Source organism: Ranitomeya variabilis, chromosome 2 (assembly GCF_051348905.1).
Source record: "Ranitomeya variabilis isolate aRanVar5 chromosome 2, aRanVar5.hap1, whole genome shotgun sequence".
Lineage (NCBI taxonomy): Eukaryota > Metazoa > Chordata > Amphibia > Anura > Dendrobatidae > Ranitomeya > Ranitomeya variabilis.
The window spans coordinates 579,581,645-579,602,320 of record NC_135233.1 but is presented as its reverse complement, the minus strand read 5'-3'; positions in this window follow the sequence as shown (position 1 = coordinate 579,602,320).

Genomic DNA, 20,676 nt, shown 5'->3' with positions numbered 1-20,676 from the left:
TTTAATGCATTGCAGAAGTGGGATAATAAGAAAGGAAATTCTGAGGTTTTTTTTTTTTTTTTCCTCTCTTTGTTCCTCCCCTTTACCTCTGAGTGGCTTGTGCTTGCTGCAGACATGAATGTCCAGACCTTGATTACAAGTGTGGACCAGCTTGCTGCTCGTGTGCAGGGCATACAACATTTTGTTACCAGCAGTCCTATGTCTGAACCTAAAATACCTATTCCTGAACTGTTCTCTGGAGATCGATTTAAGTTTAGGAATTTCAGGAATAATTGTAAATTGTTTCTATCTCTGAGACCCCGTTCATCTGGAGACTCAGCTCAGCAAGTAAAAATTATCTCTTTTTTACGGGGCGACCCTCAGGATTGGGCTTTCTCGCTAGCGCCAGGAGATCCGGCATTGGCAAATATTGATGCGTTTTTTCTGGCGCTCGGATTGCTTTACGAGGAACCCAATCTTGAAGTTCAGGCAGAAAAAGCCTTGCTGGCTATTTCTCAGGGCCAGGATGAAGCTGAAGTGTATTGCCAAAAATTTCGGAAATGGTCCGTGCTTACTCAGTGGAATGAGTGTGCTCTGGCCGCAAATTTCAGAAATGGCCTTTCTGAAGCCATTAAGAATGTGATGGTGGGTTTCTCCATTCCTACAAGTCTGAATGATTCCATGGCACTGGCTATTCAAATTGACCGGCGTTTGCGGGAGCGCAAAGCCGCTAATCCTCTGGTGGTGTTGTCTGAACAAACACCTGATTTAATGCAATGTGGTAGAATTCAGACTAGAAATGAACGGAAAAATCATAGACGTCAGAATGGGTTGTGTTTTTACTGTGGTGATTCTACACATGTTATATCAGCATGCTCTAAACGCCTAACAAGGGTTGTTAGTCCTGTCGCCATTGGTAATTTGCAACCTAAATTTATTTTGTCTGTGACTTTAATTTGCTCATTGTCTTCCTACCCTGTTATGGCGTTTGTGGATTCAGGTGCTGCCCTGAGTCTTATGGATCTGTCATTTGCCAAGCGCTGTGGTTTTGTTCTTGAGCCGTTGGAAAATCCTATCCCTCTTAGAGGTATTGATGCTACGCCATTGGCGGAAAATAAACCGCAGTTTTGGACGCAGGTAACCATGTGCATGACTCCTGAACATCGGGAGGTGATTCGTTTTCTTGTTCTGCATAAAATGCATGATTTGGTCGTTTTGGGTCTGCCATGGTTACAGACCCATAATCCAGTCTTGGATTGGAAGGCTATGTCTGTGTCAAGTTGGGGCTGTCAGAGAATTCATGGTGATTCCCCGCCGGTGTCTATTGCTTCCTCTACTCCTTCGGAAGTTCCTGAGTATTTGTCTGATTATCAGGATGTATTCAGCGAGTCCAGGTCCAGTGCTCTGCCTCCTCATAGGGACTGTGACTGCGCCATAGATTTGATTCCAGGTAGTAAATTTCCTAAGGGAAGACTATTTAATCTGTCTGTACCTGAGCATACCGCAATGCGTTCGTATATCAAGGAATCTCTGGAGAAGGGGCATATCCGTCCATCCTCTTCCCCTCTTGGTGCGGGATTCTTTTTTGTGGCCAAGAAGGACGGATCTTTGAGACCTTGTATTGACTATCGGCTTCTGAATAAAATCACTGTTAAATTTCAGTATCCTTTGCCTCTGTTGTCGGACTTGTTTGCCCGGATTAAAGGTGCCAAGTGGTTCACCAAGATAGATCTTCGTGGTGCGTATAACCTTGTGCGCATTAAGCAAGGAGATGAATGGAAAACTGCATTTAATACGCCTGAAGGTCATTTTGAGTACTTGGTGATGCCTTTTGGGCTCTCTAATGCTCCCTCAGTGTTTCAGTCCTTTATGCATGATATTTTCCGGAGGTATCTGGATAAATTTATGATTGTTTATCTGGATGATATTCTGGTTTTCTCTGATTGGGACTCACATGTAGAGCAGGTCAGGATGGTGTTTCAGGTTTTGCGTGAGAATGCTTTGTTTGTTAAGGGCTCAAAGTGTCTCTTTGGAGTACAGAAGGTTCCCTTTTTGGGTTTTATTTTTTCCCCTTCTGCGGTGGAGATGGACCCAGTCAAGGTCCGAGCTATTCATGATTGGACTCAACCCACGTCAGTTAAGAGTCTTCAGAAGTTCTTGGGTTTTGCTAACTTCTACCGTCGTTTTATCGCTAATTTTTCTAGCGTTGTTAGGCCTTTGACGGATATGACCAAGAAAGGTTCTGATGTTGCTAACTGGGCTCCTGCAGCCGTGGAAGCTTTCCAAGAGTTGAAGCGCCGGTTTACTTCGGCGCCTGTTTTGTGCCAGCCTGATGTCTCACTTCCCTTTCAGGTTGAAGTGGATGCTTCTGAGATTTAGGCAGGGGCCGTTTTGTCGCAGAGAGGCCCTGGTTGTTCTGTAATGAGACCATGTGCTTTCTTCTCTAGGAAGTTTTCGCCTGCTGAGCGGAATTATGATGTTGGCAATTATGATGTTGGCAATCGGGAGTTGCTGGCCATGAAGTGGGCATTTGAGGAGTGGCGTCATTGGCTCGAGGGTGCTAAGCATCGTGTGGTGGTCTTGACTGATCACAAAAATCTGATGTATCAAGAGTCTGCTAAACGCCTGAATCCTAGACAGGCCCGTTGGTCATTGTTTTTCTCCCGTTTTGACTTTGTGGTCTCGTATTTACCAGGTTCAAAGAATGTGAAGGCTGATGCTCTTTCTAGGAGCTTTGTGCCTGACTCTCCTGGAGTCGCAGAACCAGTTGGTATTCTTAAAGAGGGAGTAATCTTGTCAGCCATTTCTCCGGATTTGCGACGTGTGTTGCAGAGATTTCAGGCTGGTAGACCTGACTCTTGTCCACCTGACAGACTGTTTGTTCCTGATAAGTGGACCAGCAGAGTCATTTCCGAGGTTCATTCCTCGGTGTTGGCAGGGCATCCGGGAATTTTTGGCACCAGAGATTTGGTGGCTAGGTCCTTTTGGTGGCCTTCCTTGTCACGGGATGTGCGGTCATTTGTGCAGTCCTGTGGGACTTGTGCTCGGGCTAAGCCTTGCTGTTCTCGTGCCAGCGGCTTGCTCTTGCCCTTGCCTGTCCCGAAGAGGCCTTGGACACACATTTCCATGGATTTCATTTCAGATCTTCCGGTGTCTCAGGGCATGTCTGTCATCTGGGTGGTATGTGATCGCTTTTCCAAGATGGTCCATTTGGTATCTTTACCTAAACTGCCTTCCTCTTCCGATCTGGTTCCCTTGTTCTTTCAGAATGTGGTTCGTTTACGCGGCATTCCTGAGAATATCGTGTCTGACAGAGGATCCCAGTTTGTTTCCAGGTTCTGGCGATCCTTTTGTGCTAAGATGGGCATTGATTTGTCGTTTTCGTCTGCCTTTCATCCTCAAACTAATGGACAAACGGAGCGAACTAATCAGACTCTGGAGGCTTATTTGAGGTGTTTTGTTTCTGCAGATCAGGATGATTGGGTGACCTTGCCGTTGGCTGAGTTTGCCCTTAATAATCGGGCTAGTTCCGCTACCTTGGTTTCGCCTTTTTTTTTGCAACTCTGGTTTCCATCCTCGTTTTTCCTCGGGACATGTGGAGTCTTCTGACTGTCCTGGGGTAGATTCCGTGGTGGATAGGTTGCAGCAGATCTGGAATCATGTGGTGGACAACTTAAAGTTGTCACAGGAGAAGGCTCAGCGTTTTGCCAACCGCCGCCGCGGTGTGGGTCCCCGACTTCGTGTTGGGGATTTGGTATGGCTGTCTTCTCGATTTGTTCCTATGAAGGTCTCCTCTCCTAAATTTAAGCCTCGCTTCATCGGTCCTTACAAGATATTGGAAATCCTTAATCCTGTGTCCTTTCGCTTGGATCTTCCGGTGTCGTTTGCCATTCACAACGTTGTTGTGAATTCTGTTTGTGGGCTCCCCCGGTGGTGTTTTATGGTATTGCCACTTATTTGCCTTCTTCTATCCTTGATCACCTGTTGACACCCATTAGGGGAGTTTCCTATTTAAGGCTGCTTGGCTGCTGGTCCGATGCCGGCCAACAATGTATCAGTAGCATTCTGTTGCATTCTCCTGCCTCAAGATCCTGTTCAGCTAAGTTGAATTTTGTTTCTAGTTAATGCTATTTTTGTCCAGCTATTTGCAATGTGACTCTCTGTAGCTGGAAGCTCTCGTGGACTGAAATTGCCACTCCAGTGGCATGAGTTGTCACTGGAGTCTTAAAGTAATTTCAGGATGGTGTTTTTGAGTAGTGTTTTGAAGTTGACCGTGAAGTGACTCTTTCCTGTACTTCTGCTATCTAGTAAGCGGACCTCACTGTGCTAAATCTGCTGTTCATCCTACGTATGTCTTTTCCTCTTCACTCACCGTCAATATCTGTGGGGGACTGCTATCTCCTTTTGGGGTTCATCTCTGGAGGTAAGGCAGGCCTGTATATTCCTCTGATAGGGGTAGTTAGATCTCCGGCTGGCGCGTGGTGTCTAGGGCATCGTAGGAAACACTCCCCGGCTACTTCCAGTGTTGTGTCAGGTTCAGGTCACGGTCACTTTAGTTCCCATCACCCGAGAGCTAGTCCGTTGTTATTTTGATTTCCCTGCCATTGGGAAAATCATAACACAACGTGTTCCATAGGTCTTTGTTGCGGCGGTACGTTGTACCTGTGGTTCCTTCTGTTGAGCCTCCTGCTCCGGTGTTGGTTGAGGGCGAGTTGGAGTACGTGGTGGAGAAGATCTTGGATTCTCGTCTCTCCAGGCGGAGGCTTCAGTATCTGGTCAAGTGGAAGGGCTATGGTCAGGAGGATAATTCCTGGGTGGTTGCCTCTGATGTGCATGCGGCCGATTTGGTTCGTGCCTTTCACGCTGCTCATCCTGATCGCCCTGTTGGTCTTGGTGAGGGTTCGGTGACCCCCTCCTTAAAGGGGGGGTACTGTTGTGAATTAGACTTTTTTGGCTCCCTCTTGTGGTCACTAGTGATATGACTCTGGGATTGTCTTTCCTCAGTTTGGCACCCACCTGGGTCGTTAGTCCAGGGGTGTTGCTATATAAACTTCCTGGATTCTCAGTCCTGTGCCTGGCATCGTTGTAATCAGTCCTTTCTGTTTGCTCCTGTCTGCTGGTCCTGGTTCTTGCAAAATTAAGCTAAGTCCTGCTTCCTTGTTTTTTGGTTATTTGCATTGCCCTAATTTTCTGTCCAGCTTGTACTAAATGTGATTCCTGATTTTGCTGGAAGCTCTAGGGGGCTGGTATTCTCCCCCCGGGCCGTTAGACGGTTCGGGGGTTCTTGAATATCCAGCGTGGAAATTTTTGATAGGGTTTTTGCTGACCGTATAAGTCATCTTACTATATTCTGCTATTAGTTAGTGGGCCTCTGTTTGCTAAATACCTAGCTCATTCTTACGTTTGTCTTTTCTTCTTACCTCACCGTTATTATTTGTTGGGGGCTTGTATCCAACTTTTGGGGTCTTTTCTCTGGAGGCAAGAAAGGTCTATCTTTTCCCTTCTAGGGTTAGTTAGTTCTCCGGCTGGCGCGAGACGTCTAGAACCAACGTAGGCACGTTCCCCGGCTGCTGCTATTTGTGGTGCTAGGATTAGATATACGGTCAGCCCAGTTACCACTGCCCTATGAGCTGGTTTTTTGTGTTTGCAGACTTGGTATTTATTTCTGAGACCCTCTGCCATTGGGGTCATAACAGGCCAGAGCTGGATCTGACTATGTTTAACACCTGTCTTTGAAAAGCTGAATATATTGGGTGCACAGCCCAAGGGGTAGCCACACCTCAAAATGCAAAGTGAATGAATGTAAGAGAAATCAAAATCTGATCAATATTTGGTGACCGACCTTTGCCTTCAAAACCGTAGCAATTCTTCTAGATACACTTGCTCACAGTTTTTGAAGGACCTTAGAAGGGAGGATGTTCCAAACATCTTGGAGAACTGACCACAGATCTTCTGTGTATGAGGCTTGTGCAGATCCTTCTGTCTCTTCCTGTAATCCCAGACAGACTGGATGATGTGAGATCAGGGCTCTGTATCATGACTTCCAGGAATCCTAGTTCTTCTTTACACTAAAGATAGTCCTTAATGACAATGGCTGGATATTTGGGGTCGTTGTCCGGCTGCAGAATAAATTTGGAGCCAATTAGACGCTTCCCTGACTGTAAAGCCTGGATAAATAAGTGATTTTCACTATATACTTCAATACTTAAGTATAACAGTATATAGTCCAAGTAATTAAACCAAATGGAAAAGTAAAATACAAAGTTTTTAGAAATATTAAAATTAAAAAAAAAACCAACATTTTAATTACTCGTCTTTTACCCATCCAAAAATAAAGTAAATTAAAAATGCATATTCACTATCCCCGTTTCTATAAAAATCCAATATTTCAAAATGTAAAATTATTTACGATAAATGCCATAAGAAAATTAAACTCTGGAATCGCAGATTTTAAGTCACCGGAACTCTTACAAAAAATTAAATAAAAAGCAGCCAAAATAATTTTGTACTGGGTCTCAGATAATGGAAACACAAACAATATTTTCTATCACAAAGTTCAGCATTTTTTTAACCACTAAAATAATAATAATAATAATAATACTTTTTTTTGCTATACATATATTTATTTCCTTTGTGTGTATTGGAACAACAGAAAAAAAAACCTAAAAAAAAAGCAAATAATAACACATCATTCCACACAAAACCCCAAAAATGGGCAGGACAAAATTGTTGGCATCTTTCCAAAATTGTGAGTAAACAACTTTGTTTCAAGCAGGCGATGCTCGTTCAAACTCACCTGTGGCAAGTAAAAGGTGTGAGCAATATAAGAATCACACCTGAAACCAGGTAAAAAGGGAAGAAGTTGACCCAATGTCTGCATTGTGTGTCTGTGCCAAACTAAGCATGAAGAACAGAAAGAGAAGAATAAAACTGTCTGAGGACTTGAGAACCAAAATTATTGAAGAATAGCTGCAATCTCAAGATTACAAATCCATCTCCAGAGATCTTGATGTTCCTTTGTCCATGGTGCGCAACATAATCAAGAAGTTTACAACTTATGACACTATAGCTAATCTTCCTGGACATGGACGGCAGAGAAAAATTGATGAAATGTTGCAACACAGGATAGTCTTGATCAGTGGCGTAACTACAAAGTTATGGGCCCCGGTGCGAACTTTCAAATGGGGTCCCCCCACCATGCCAAAATATTTTCCACCTAAATTCACATTTTTCCTATTCATTTCGCACACTATAACTTTATTGCAATGTTGTATAGTCTGACCTCAGTGGCGTTACTATCCAGTGCCCCATCCTGGTATATATTTGTCCCCCGAACTGTACCATTATTCTGTAATGTATAAAAGAAAATAAACCATTATACTCATCAAGGACTTACATAGAAGTCATGGGGATCCATATAAGAAGTATAATGCACCCCCATAGTCCTCCTTATAATATACTGCACAGTTCATAGTGATCCATGTAGTATAATCGAATGCATCTCCATAGTCATCCATAAAGCATAATGCACAGCCCATAGTCCTCGATAAAGTATAATGTACCCCATAGTACTTCATAGTAGTAAAATGCACTTCATAGTCCTCCTATAAAGTATTATGTGCACACTAAATACCCCACACAGGCACAGTAAATACCCCCACACACGCACAGTAAATACCCCCCACACACACAGTAAATTTCCCCACACACGCACAGTAAATACCCCACACACGCACAGTAAATACCCCACACACACAGTAAATACCCCACACATACAGTAAATACCCCCCTCATACACAGTAAATACCCCCTCATACACACAGTAAATACCCCCCCTCATACACACAGTAAATACCCCCCCTCATACACACAGTAAATACCCCCCCCCAGTAAACACCATCCACACTCAGTAAATACAGCACACAAACTAAATGCATTGTGGAACAGAGGAGCTGGGTTTGACAGGAGGTTCAGTAATGTGCACACCATCAACCTCTGTACTCAGGGGTTGTTTTGTGCCTGAGCCTGGCTATATGGCCCGGGAAAATTACATCAGAGGTTTATCAGATTTTACGGCCATCTGGTGTGCAGAGGAACAGAGGGACCCTGTGGCAGAAAGAGGAGGACGCAGCACCAGCTTGCAGCTTTTTACGCTTAAAAACCTTAAGCACTCAGCCACTTACACTCAAGCAACGGGAGCTGCCTTTAGCCCATCCTTCCCTTTGGTGCGGCTGAAGGACCTGCAGACACACATATCTCCTGGTCACAAGGTTAGATCACGTGACCGCATTCCCCTTCTTCCCCCCAATGTAACTGGAGGACCTGCTGTGACGCCTCCCTCCGGGTCTCATGATTGGGATCTTAACAAGGATGGGCTGACGGACAGATGGCCGGACGGACAGATGGGCGGGCGGGCCCCTAAGTACTCCGGGCCCCGTCGCAGCTGCGACCGCTGTAGTTACGCCCCTGGTCTTGATGGTGGGTAAGCAGTCTCAATCAAGCTAAAAAGAAATTCAAGCTGTCCTGCAGGCTCAGGGTGCATCAGTGTCAGCACAAACTATCTGTCGATATTTGAAATAAATGAAACGCTATAGGAGGAGACCCAGGAGGACAGAGACATAAAGCTAGACTGCATTTTGTCAAAATGTATGTGAGTAAGCCAAAATCCTTCTGGGAAAGTGTCTTGTGGTCAGGAGACCAAGATAGAGCTATTTAGGAAAGCACATCATTCTACTGTTTACCGAAATCAGAATGAGACCTACAAAGAAAAGAACACAGTATCTACAGTCAAATATGGTTGAGGGTCAAAATGTTTTGGAGTTTTGCTTCCTCTGGCACTGGGAACCTTGACTGTGTGCAAAGCATCATGAAATCTGAAGATTACCAAAGGATTTTGGGTGGCAATGTAGTGCCTTGTGTCAAAAAGCTGAGTTTGTGTTTTAGTTCATGGGTCTTCCTGCAGGACAAGACTCAAAATACACTTCAAGAAGCCACCAGAAATGGATGGAAACAAAGTGCTGGAGAGTTCTGAAGTGGCCAGCAATGAGTCTTGATCTAAGTCCCATTTAATACCTGTGGAGAGATCTTAAAATTGGGAGAGGGCGCTTTCACATATGAGAGTCCTGGAGCAGTTTGCAAAAGAAGATTGCTCCAAAATTCCAGTTGAAAGGTATAAGAAGCTTGTTGATGGTTATAGGAAGTGATTGATTACAGTGCTCTTTCCAATAGCTTCTAAGCATTGCTCTGTAGCTCCAGTGCCACTTTGCTCCTCTGATGCGGCAGAGACAAAGCTGCCTTTGCTTGCAGCATCGGTGAGAATGCAGTTTGGGCTATCAATCAATCAACCAAGAGTGCACTGCCACTGGCAAGGGGAGGCAGAGCAGCAGTGCACTCCTATTAAGAACCCTTTTAAAGATACTCCAAAGCACAGATATAAAAAGTAATCAAACTCTTTCTATGGAGATAAGATACAGGAGTCTAATTATATCCTCCTTAAAAAAAACAAAGAATACTCTGGGGAAATAGTGAAAGATCTCATGGCATAAAGTCAGGACATATGGTGCATGCGTGATGCGACTACCTTTTAGGAATGACAGACTGACTCTATGCTCTGTTCTGAGGATAGTTGGATAGATCAGCTTCAATACCATTATGCTCTTCTGATGCTGCAAAGGCAAAGTCACCTCTGCTTCCAGCATTGAAAAGCACACAGCTCAGACCAGCGGCTCAACCATGCCACTGCTCTGAACTGTCAATCAAAAGTTTACTCCCCCTTGGCAATCAAGGAGGCAGGGGGCTGTGTGCTTCTGAGGACAAATATGAGAACCCTGTCATAGAGGAAAAATTAAAATCCATAAAACAAGGCAAGAACTTTGTCTGTTCAAAGAGCTGGTCTGAGACATCTTGGAACCAATGTTCAGTGATGACTATTGGGATCTGCATCGATCCAATATTTATGGAAGATACATTTTCAGCGTCGTAGAGAAGGGACTAACATGATGCATTCACTCACATCACTATAAGGCAATTCTAACCCTTCCAACTTAAGTTCCCAAAGAATGATGCTATTCAGGTCATCTTTCAACCCTATATTAATGTAAAATCCTGATAAGAAACATGACGACAATATCTACCGCCTGGGACCTCCAGGGGTGAAGATATCCTGTAAATTGGGGATCTCATAAAATTCTGAAAAACCCAGCACATCCCACAACCAGCCACCACATAAGCTCACCAAGGAGAGGCATGTGAGCATAACATTGATCTAATAAAAAGCAGAAATTGCGTTTGGTCATTTGTCAGTCCTGAAGGTACAGCTTTGTGTGGGTTTTGTCTGTTTTCCTAAGAAGTACCTTCCTCCGCTAAGCTCTGAGCCATTTCTGTGACTAAAGGTTTAGTATTTTTCTTTTGTTATTCCTTTTCATTTTATGTAATTGTATGTAATGTATTGTTTTGTTCACATTTTGTATCATCTTTGTATATTTCTTTTTAAGCACTATCTTTCCGGATTAAATATATAAAATGTAATAGCTCCGTTCCTCTTGCTCTGTAAACCGCACCCCTGAAGCCATATGCTATCTGTAACGGGTGTCCAATCGGCATGTATAAACGATTGGTGGTGACAGCTAGTGGTTCCTTTTGTTATTGTGGAGTTGGCAGTGACCTTACTGGGGGTATATATATATATATATATATATATATATATATATATATATATATATATATATATATATATATATATATATATATATATATATATATATATTCCATGAGACATTGTCACTCATCTGCCTTCATTATTTCCCCGCTCCATCCTTTTCTATTTATACTGATAAAATGTAACAATGACTAAATGTAATGTATGCAGTGGAGCTGAGCACGTATAAATGACCAGGCATAACCTCTGCTAAATGCATATTTTATCTTCTCGACATTGAAACCGTGAGTCTAGTTCTGTTGCCCTAGGACAAAGCTTATGTTCTATTTGAATCTACAGACAAAGTATCCAAGGGCATTAAAAATAAACAACTACCTCTGAAAAGCAGCGGAATAGAAGGATATGTTCACAAAGCAATAAGGCGAATGTCAAGAGAAATAAATATCATCAATACAACAGTAAATCTCTCTGAATACTGAAAAACAATATTGCTGGATTAAAGGGATTGGCCACTTTTAAAAATTTTTGTGACCAATTATAGTCCATACTATGTGTCAGCAAGTGAAATAGTGGAAGAAAGTTATGACTAGCTAGAGAAGATCCAAAGACAGAGACTTGAATTGCCACAAGATGAATAATGGAAAAAAGAGGAATTCCAGCATCAGTATCTTCATTAAAACCATAAATGTATTTGAAATAATAAATATGAAAAAAATATCAGCAAACGCATTTCAGACAAAAGCTTTTCATTATTACACATTGATTATTTAATGACTAAAGACGTTTGTATGAAATGCGTTTGCTAATTTTCCTTACGGATAATATATTGCAACGTTTCAATTGTTTCAAATACATTTATGGTTTTACTGAAGATTCTGATGCTGGAATTCCACTTATTTTCCATGTGGCAGCAAAGGGTCAGCAGTTCAACTTAATTAGAATGTAACACCAGTTTTGGGTACAACACTCTACATTTCTTATTCCATAGCACAGTATATTTCCAAAATTTCTATCCATTATTACTGAACTACCCTTGTTGCATAGTTTGGTCGCAAAAGAAACATGTGAGAGTGGATTATATGGGGTAATTCAACTTTTATCTACACAGAACATGAGGTACATGCATCAGCTTCTTAATACAGCATAACAGGAGGTCTGAAGGACCCTTTACCAGAGAGAAAGTGAAACCAAAGTACAACAAGTATATGCATTACATTCAACTAAGAATATAACAGTAACAACATCTCCATCTACTGTCAGAAAAGTGTAAACTCCTCCTGCACACATCAGTCTGTATCTGTTGCATATCTGCCAACAATAACAAACGTCACACAACCCCCGGGAGACCCAGTGCTGTCACTGTTGGCACTGGAGGTGAGTACAGGATATATTTTACAAGGGGGAATAGAATACACAGCATTTGAGATGGGGTTGTCCGACTAGTGAACGACCCCTTTAATGAAGAAAGCACTGGAGAATGATGTGCCTAATTCATTAAAGGGTTGCTCCACTACTTTTACATAGTTGATCTATCTTAGTGATATCAGATCGGGGGTCTTCTGACACCTGGCACCTCCACCAATAAGCTGCTCTCAGTGCTGACAGCAGTCGGATTTTGGCAGTTGCGGAGCAGAGCATTACAGAAAACGCATAAATGAAAAGCAGCAAACACTCAATAATCAGAGAAGATTGTTATTGCATCTTGTGCAGACACCTGCAGAAAATGTGCAGGAAAAAAAGCAGTAGAAATAAAGCAGCATTTACATGTCGTGTGAACACGGCCTCAGCATTACATTTTTATTAAATTTTTTATAGGTTTAATAGGGAAAGATATCAATCACACTAATTTTTACATCATTTACCTATCCCCGTAAATAATCTGATCGCTGTGTTATGCTGGTCGTTATTAGTGTTGAGCGATACCTTCCGATATCGGAAAGTATCGGTATCGGATTGGATCGGCCGATATCGGCAAAATATCGGATCTCGCCGATACCGATACCCGATACCAATGCAAGTCAATGGGACCAAAATATCGGAATTAAAATAAACCCTTTCTTTCCTTGTAGGTTCATTCTACATGAAGGAAAACAACTAAGAATAATGTAGGATGTATTGGGGGAGGTGGCGGAGACATTAAAGACATAGAGGTTTAGCCCAATCAAATAGAATAGCAGGAATTTTTTTTTTTTTAAGACGTTCGGATTTACCAAGATATTGACTATGTTAAGATTTTTTTTATTTTGTCAGATATTGATGTTTCACTACTTCCACGCCCTTCACCTTTTTTTTAACTTCTCTCACACTTTCTTCTTCATCATCCTCAGCAGCAGCATCTGTGACATCAACTTCTTCTTCACCTTATTCATCTTCTTCATCTTTTTCCATTTTTTTTTTTTGTTACATTCTTCATATTCTTTTTATTCAACTATTATTATTCTTCATATTCTACTTCTTCATCATATTCTTATCTGTGACAGGCATTCCCGTAGTTGTTATCTATAAAAGTTTGAAGATTACACCTTCCGTTCTGCCTGTCACAAAAGAGTTACATTTGTCCGCGTTCAGTTTGGCCTGCAGCATCAGGCTTTATCCAGGGGCACCACGAGGAGGAACGGACTCACACCCATACACTGCTTAGTCTTCTTCTGCTTAGAATTTAGATAATATCTTTTGCTCTGATGTTTAGTCTTATGCTTAATGTTCTTCTGCTCTTTGTTCTGCAGCCTCTTGTTCTTCTGCTTCTCGGTCTTCCATGTCATCGTCTCCAGGGTCGTCATCTCCGGGGTCGTCGTCGTCGTCATCGGGGTGGTCTTCAGGGTCATCGTCTCCAGGGTCGTCGTCATCTCAGTGGTTGTCGTCTCTGGTGTCGTCGTCATCTTAGGGGTGGTCTTCTGGGTCGTCGTCTTTAGGGTCTTGAACTTGGAAATGTAGCAGAAGGTACAAGAAGGCTGAGAAAATGCCGAGAACCAGATGGAACCTGATGGAACTGGAACTCGGATGGCTACCCGAAGGTCCAAGAGCCAATGGAACAACCAAGGACCAGCTGACGTTACTGGAACCCGGTTACTAAGCAGGAGGTACCCGTGCCTGAAAGCACTACCAAGGACCACCTGACGTTGGTGGAACTCGGATACCCAGAAGGAGGCACCTAAGCCAAAGGCTCTAACCGGAACCAGCTGACGGTACTGAAACCAGGATGGGGACCTATTCAAGCTTGTCTTCCTAGAGCCCCAACTAGCGGTGTTGGAGCAAAGGGTCAGCAGGGGGAGCAGAGTGTAGGCCGAAGCCTGCACTGGAGGCAGTTTTAGGTCTGTTGTGTCTGCGTGGCATTTGCAGGACACGATGCCGGCTACACAGCAGGGGAACAGCTGGCGTTGCTGAACCCCACTGACACATTGGCGGGTGTTTTTCTCTGTGCAGCCAGCACTTCCGGGCACCAACTGGTGGTGTTAGAGCCCAGGGTCAGCAGGAGGAGCAGAGGAGCATAGTGTAGGCCGAAGCCTGCACTGGCGGCAGCTTTGTGTCTGCGTGGCGTTTGCAGGACACGTTGCCGGCTACACAGCAGAGGAACAGCTGGCGTTGCTGAACCCCACTGACACAGTGGCGGGGCACCGGGCACCAACTGGCGGTGTTAGACTCCAGGGAAAGCAGGAGGAGCCAAGTGTAGGCCGAAGCCTAATTGAACCAATTTTAAAGGTAACCTTTAATCCCCCCTCAGGTGTTACAAACTAGAAGAGCCACCTTGTGCAGCAGTAATGCTGCACAAGTAAAAGGTTGCTCTTTTAATTTTGTTCCTTGCACACGCTGAATGAAACATGTATAAAATTTAGCCCCTTATACAGTCAAACTGTCTTGGAGGCGTGACTTTCCTTCTTAATGAGACGCAGCACAGCTGTCAAAAATACCACCTTGGTGCTGGGCGCAGCCTCCTGAGCGTGGTGTTTTGCTGTACAGAAGTCTGCGCTGTTGTGTTATCCCATGGCCATGCGCTGTTAGCGCTGCCCGTCTTCTGACATCATTTGATGTCGGCCGGTGCGGTTCGCGATGCCCATGAATCCCAGCCCCGCAGTGTCTTTTCATTAATTCACACTGCGGGGCTGGGATTCATGGCCTTGCGCAGTAAATATGTTTGCCTCTCACTCATGTCCTTATACCTGCTTCAGACTGTGCGGCGTCAGCTGATCCCTTATCGCATGCCACGGCCATGAAGCCGCACAGTCTGAAGAAGGAAGGCGGAAGGAGATGAGTGACAGGCAAAGATATGCACTGCTCATGCCCATCAATCACACCCTCGCAGTCAAAATAAATAAGACACCGAGGGGCGTTGTCGGGCAGGGCGGCCGCACAGGCGCAGCCAGCCTGCCAACCAATGATGTCAGAAGACGGGCAGCGCTACCAAGGGGGTTGCTGCGTGTCATTACAAAGGAAAGTCACACCTCAGGGACGGTTTAATGGTATCAGGGGACACATTTTATACGTGTTGAGTTTGACGTGTGCAAGGAGAATAACTTAATGAGCCACCTTGTACAAATGCAGCATTACTGCTGTACAAGGTGGCTGTTATACAAACAAGCGCCTGGGGGGGGACAGGTTCCCTTCAATTTCAGTTGTTGTGTCTGTGTGGCGTTTGCAGGACACGATGCCGGCTACACAGCAGGGGAACAGCTGGCGTTGCTGAACCCCACTGACACAGTGGCGGGTGTTTTTTCCCTGTGCAGCCAGCACTTCCGGGCACCAACTGGCGGTGTTAGAGCCCAGGGACAGCAGGAGGAGCAGAGTGTAGGCCGAAGCCTGCACTGAAGCAAGTTGAAAGGGAAGCTTTAAACCCCCCCCCCCCCAGGCGTTTATTGCTAAAAGAGCCATCTTGTACAGCACTAATGCCGCAAAAGGAAAAGTTGGCTCTTTTAATTATGCTCCTTGCAAACGCTGAACTAGACACTTATGTAATGTGTCCCCTCACACCGTAAAACCGTCCCGGAGGTGGGACTTTCCTTTGTAATGTGACGCAGCACAGCCGTCATTCCTACCCCCTTGACGCCGTGCGCGGCCTCCTCAGCATTGTTTGATTCTGTCCCGGAGCCTGCGCTGTTATGTTATCTGTTGTGAATTGACTTTTTGGCTCCCTCTTGTGGTCACTAGTGGTATGACTCTGGGATTGTCTTTCTTCAGTTTGGAACTCACCTGGGTCGTTAGTCCAGGGGTGTCGCTATATTAACTTCCTGGATCCTTAGTCCAGTGCCTGGCATCGTTGTAATCAGATCCTTCTGTTGCTCCTGTCTGCTCTCCTGGCTCTTGCAAAATTAAGCTAAGTCCTGCTTCTTTGTTTTTTCAGTTATTTGCTTTGCTCCTATTTTTGTCCAGCTTGTACTAAATGTGATTTCTGACCTTGCTGGAAGCTCTAGGGGGCTGGTGTTCTCCCCCCGGCCGTTAGTCGGTTCGGGGGTTCTTGAATATCCAGCGTGGATATTTTAATAGGGTTTTTGCTGACCATATAAGTCATCTTACTATATTCTGCTATTAGCTAGTGGGCCTCTCTTTGCTAAATTCCTAGCTCATGCTTATGTTTGTCTCTTCCTCTTACCTCACCGTTATTATTTGTTGGGGGCTTGTATCCAACTTTTGGGGTCTTTTCTCTGGAGGCAAGAAAGGTCTTTCTTTTCCCTTCTAGGGTTAGTTAGTTCTCCGGCTGGTGCGAGACGTCTAGAACCAACGTAGGCACGTTCCCCGGCTGCTTCTATTTGTGGTGCTAGGATTAGATATATGGTTAGCCCAGTTACCACTGCCCTATGAGCTGGTTTTTTGTGTTTGCAGACTTGGTATTTATTCCTGAGACCCTCTGCCATTGGGGTCATAACAGTATGCCAGGCCCTACATTGAATGTTTAATGCATTGCAGAAGTGGGATTATAAGAAAGGAAATTCTGAGTTGTTGTTTTGTTTTTGTTTTTTTCTCTCTTCCTCCCCTTTACCTCTGAGTGGCTTGAGCTTGCTGCAGACATGAATATCCAGACCTTGATTACAAGTGTGGACCAGCTTGCTGCTCGTGTGCAAAGCATACAAGATTTTGTTACCAGTAGTCCTATGTCTGAACCTAAAATACCTATTCCTGAACTGTTTTCTGGAGACCGATTTAAGTTTAGGAATTTCAGGGATAATTGTAAATTGTTTCTATCTCTGAGACCCCGTTCATCTGGAGACTCAGCTCAGCAAGTTAAAATTGTTATCTCTTTTTTACGGGGCGACCCTCAGGATTGGGCCTTCTCGCTAGCGCCAGGAGATCCGGCATTGGCAAATATTGATGCGTTTTTTCTGGCGCTCGGATTGCTTTACGAGGAACCCAATCTTGAGGTTCAGGCAGAAAAAGCCTTGCTGGCTATTTCTCAGGGCCAGGATGAAGCTGAAGTGTATTGCCAAAAATTTCGGAAATGGTCCGTGCTTACTCAGTGGAATGAGTGTGCTCTGGCCGCAAACTTCAGAAATGGCCTTTCTGAAGCCATTAAGAATGTGATAGTGGGTTTCTCCATTCCTACAAGTCTGAATGATTCCATGGCGCTGGCTATTCAAATTGACCGGCGTTTGCGGGAGCGCAAAACCGCTAATCCTCTGGTGGTGTTGTCTAAACAAACACCTGATTTGATGCAATGTGATAGAATTCAGACCAGAAATGAGCGGAAAAATCATAGACGTCAGAATGGGTTGTGTTTTTACTGTGGTGATTCTACACATGTTATATCAGCATGCTCTAAACGCCTAACAAGGGTTGTTAGTCCTGTCGCCATTGGTAATTTGCAACCTAAATTTATTTTGTCTGTAACTTTAATTTGCTCATTGTCCTCTTACCCTGTTATGGCGTTTGTGGATTCAGGTGCTGCCCTGAGTCTTATGGATCTGTCATTTGCCAAGCGCTGTGGTTTTGTTCTTGAGCCGTTGGTTAATCCTATCCCTCTGAGGGGTATTGATGCTACGCCATTGGCGGAAAATAAACCGCAGTTTTGGACACAGGTAACCATGTGCATGACTCCTGAACATCGGGAGGTGATTCGTTTTCTTGTTCTGCATAAAATGCATGATTTGGTCGTTTTGGGTTTGCCATGGTTACAGACTCATAATCCAGTCTTGGATTGGAAGGCAATGTCTGTGTCAAGTTGGGGCTGTCAGGGTATTCATGGTGATTCCCCGCCGGTGTCTATTGCTTCCTCTACTCCTTCGGAAGTTCCTGAGTATTTGTCTGATTATCAGAATGTGTTCAGCGAATCCAGGTCCAGTGTTCTGCCTCCTCATAGGGACTGTGACTGTGCCATAGATTTGATCCCAGGTAGCAAATTTCCTAAGGGAAGACTATTTAATCTGTCTGTACCTGAGCATACCGCAATGCGTTCATATATCAAGGAATCTCTGGAGAAGGGGCATATCCGTCCTTCCTCTTCCCCTCTTGGTGCGGGATTCTTTTTTGTGGCCAAGAAGGACGGATCTTTGAGACCTTGTATTGACTATCGGCTTTTGAATAAAATCACTGTTAAATTTCAGTATCCTTTGCCTCTGTTGTCAGACTTGTTTGCCCGAATTAAAGGTGCTAAGTGGTTCACCAAGATAGATCTTCGTGGTGCGTACAACCTTGTGCGCATTAAGCGAGGAGATGAATGGAAAACTGCGTTTAATACGCCCGAAGGTCATTTTGAGTACTTGGTGATGCCTTTTGGGCTCTCTAATGCTCCTTCAGTGTTTCAGTCCTTTATGCATGATATTTTCCGGAAGTATCTGGATAAATTTATGATCGTTTATCTGGATGATATTCTGTTTTTTTCTGATGACTGGGACTCGCATGTGGAGCAGGTCAGGATGGTGTTTCAGGTTTTGCGTGAGAATGCTTTATTTGTTAAGGGCTCAAAGTGTCTCTTTGGAGTACAGAAGGTTCCCTTTTTGGGGTTTATTTTTTCCCCTTCTGCGGTGGAGATGGACCCAGTCAAGGTCCGTGCTATTCATGATTGGACTCAACCCACGTCAGTTAAGAGTCTTCAGAAGTTCTTGGGTTTTGCTAACTTCTACCGTCGTTTTATTGCTAATTTTTCTAGCATTGCTAAACCTTTGACGGATATGAACAAGAAAGGTTCTGATGTTGCTAACTGGGCTCCTGCAGCCGTGGAGGCTTTCCAGGAGTTGAAGCGCCGGTTTACTTCGGCGCCTGTTTTGTGCCAGCCTGATGTCTCACTTCCCTTTCAGGTTGAAGTGGATGCTTCTGAGATTGGGGCAGGGGCCGTTTTGTCGCAGAGAGGCCCTGGTTGCTCTGTGATGAGACCTTGTGCCTTTTTCTCGAGGAAGTTTTCGCCTGCTGAGCGGAATTATGATGTTGGCAATCGGGAGTTGTTGGCCATGAAGTGGGCATTTGAGGAGTGGCGTCATTGGCTCGAGGGTGCTAAGCATCGTGTGGTGGTCTTGACTGATCACAAAAATCTGATGTATCTCGAGTCTGCTAAACGCCTGAATCCTAGACAGGCCCGCTGGTCATTGTTTTTCTCCTGTTTTGACTTTGTGGTCTCGTATTTACCAGGTTCAAAGAATGTGAAGGCTGATGCTCTTTCAAGGAGCTTTGTGCCTGACTCTCCGGGAGTCACAGAACCAGTTGGTATTCTTAAAGAGGGAGTTATCTTGTCAGCCATTTCTCCAGATTTGCGACATGTGTTGCAGAGATTTCAGGCTGGTAGACCTGACTCTTGTCCACCTGACAGACTGTTTGTTCCTGATAAGTGGACCAGCAGAGTCATTTCCGAGGTTCATTCCTCGGTGTTGGCAGGGCATCCGGGAATTTTTGGCACCAGAGATCTGGTGGCTAGGTCCTTTTGGTGGCCTTCCTTGTCACGGGATGTGCGGTCGTTTGTGCAGTCCTGTGGGACTTGTGCTCGAGCTAAGCCTTGCTGTTCGCGTGCCAGCGGGTTGCTCTTGCCCTTGCCTGTCCCGAAGAGGCCTTGGACACACATTTCCATGGATTTCATTTCAGATCTCCCGGTGTCTCAGGGCATGTCTGTCATCTGGGTGGTATGTGATCGCTTTTCTAAGATGGTCCATTTGGTACCTTTGCCTAAGCTGCCTTCCTCTTCCGATCTGGTTCCTGTGTTCTTTCAGAATGTGGTTTGTTTACACGGCATTCCTGAGAATATTGTGTCTGACAGAGGATCCCAGTTTGTTTCCAGGTTCTGGCAATCCTTTTGTGCTAGGATGGGCATTGAGTTGTCGTTTTCATCTGCCTTTCATCCTCAGACTAATGGACAAACAGAGCAAACTAATCAGACTCTGGAGGCTTATTTGAGGTGTTTTGTTTCTGCGGATCAGGATGATTGGGTGACCTTCTTGCCGTTGGCTGAGTTTGCCCTTAATAATCGGGCTAGTTCCGCTGCATTGGTTTCGCCATTTTTCTGCAACTCTGGTTTCCATCCTCGTTTTTCCTCGGGACATGTGGAGCCTTCTGACTGTCCTGGGGTAGATTCTGTGGTGGATAGGTTGCAGCAGATCTGGAATCATGTGGTGGACAACTTAAAGTTGTCACAAGAGAAGGCTCAGCGTTTTGCCAACCGCCGCCGCGGTGTGGGTTCCCCGACTTCGTGTTGGGGATTTGGTATGGCTGTCTTCTCGATTTGTTCCTATGAAGGTCTCCTCTCCTAAATTTAAGCCTCGCTTCATCGGTCCTTACAAGATATTGGAAATCCTTAATCCTGTGTCCTTTCGCTTGGATCTTCCGGTGTCGTTTGCCATTCACAACGTGTTCCATAGGTCTTTGTTGCGGCGGTACGTTGTACCTGTGGTTCCTTCTGTTGAGCCTCCTGCTCCGGTGTTGGTTGAGGGCGAGTTGGAGTACGTGGTGGAGAAGATCTTGGATTCTCGTCTCTCCAGGCGGAGGCTTCAGTATCTGGTCAAGTGGAAGGGCTATGGTCAGGAGGATAATTCCTGGGTGGTTGCCTCTGATGTGCATGCGGCCGATTTAGTTCGTGCCTTTCACGCTGCTCATCCTGATCGCCCTGGTGGTCTTGGTGAGGGTTCGGTGAC